The 1225-nt window shown below is 31.4% G+C and overlaps 1 long non-coding RNA gene across 1 annotated transcript; it reads left to right on the top strand.

Annotated features, from left to right (window-relative positions):
* The first annotated feature begins 538 nt into the window (after positions 1-538).
* On the top strand, positions 539-1089 carry LOC139907483 (uncharacterized). The gene is made up of 3 exons (XR_011784140.1): positions 539-691; positions 773-995; positions 1048-1089. It is a non-coding gene; the product is annotated as an uncharacterized lncRNA (long non-coding RNA).
* The last annotated feature ends 136 nt before the right edge of the window (positions 1090-1225 follow it).

Consider the following 1225-nt stretch of genomic DNA (forward strand, 5'->3'; position numbering starts at 1 on the left):
AACGCTTGAGTCATGACTACCTCTTTATTTATTAATGAATATTAAGTATTCTTGATATCCTTGTTGTTTTTTAACATTTTTTTACTTCTCCTTATAAATGAATTAAATACTGGAGGATTTGAAAGTTGATTAATTAGATTTAGCATGTTTATAAGACACTCACACTTTGAGACAAGGTTATTCCATATTCTTATAACTTTTTAAATTTGATGAAAAGATTGAACTTTATTTATTGAATATGATAAAAATAGAGAACAGTATATGTACATTGGACAATTTCAAACTATTCAGAGAGGGAAAAATTCATTTGAGTCCTCTAGATAGGTTTATCCATGATAAAAATCAATGAAAGTTCTTGATCTTGGTATAAAAATATAAGCGCATCCCAAGTAAATAGTCGAACAGTGTTTTATTATATATTCAATATTTTTGTATTTATAACAATGAATCCAAACGAGAAAAAAAGAAACACTGCACACACAATGTTCGTGAAATTCATCTCTATGTCTGTAGAACCAAGACCCCAATGCAGTTGTTGGGGCATTTATCCTCGACCCTTGAAACGTATGTATAAATCTTCTATTAATTTATGTATGTTCTCACGTATCATCTATGAAAAAGGGACGTATCTCAACAAATGAACGTTTTTGAGAGGATATTGATATCCCAGGCCTTCACTTTTTCATATCTGGTGAGTGGAGTATTACTAAAAAATCTGAAACCTTTCTGTATAGTAGATAAAAAGTTTAACTCATTTATTCGCTCAAGATAGGCACTGCAGCTAGAAACTTTCATTCATATATGAGAAAGACAAAATATAATTCGCTAAGACCATCACATGTCTTAAGATAGTCGTCACAGTGGGATAAATTCTGATTCTTCTCGATGTTGATGGAGAGACCCGATTTTTTTTTTTTTTTTTTTTAAATCCTGAATGACTGATGGCGTGGGAGATGGAATATAGTAGTTTTTCTTGTCTTCCCGTTAGAAATAAGGTAAGGTCATGCACGTATAAAAACACTTCAGTGACTTTTCATTTATTTTTAGACGTTCAAAGCTGGAGTTGATAATCTCGTTTAATCCATTCATGCATGAGAACTTCTTGTCCGATCTCCTGGAGCTACTGAAGCGTCATCAAACAAAATCATTTCAAAATGCAATAAGTAAACACTAATTAATAACAGAGCTATAACTATTGAAAATAGTAAGTAGCCGAGGAAGCATA

This window comes from Lepeophtheirus salmonis, unplaced genomic scaffold (assembly GCF_016086655.4).
Source record: "Lepeophtheirus salmonis unplaced genomic scaffold, UVic_Lsal_1.4 unplaced_contig_17002_pilon, whole genome shotgun sequence".
Classification (NCBI taxonomy): Eukaryota; Metazoa; Arthropoda; class Copepoda; order Siphonostomatoida; family Caligidae; genus Lepeophtheirus; species Lepeophtheirus salmonis.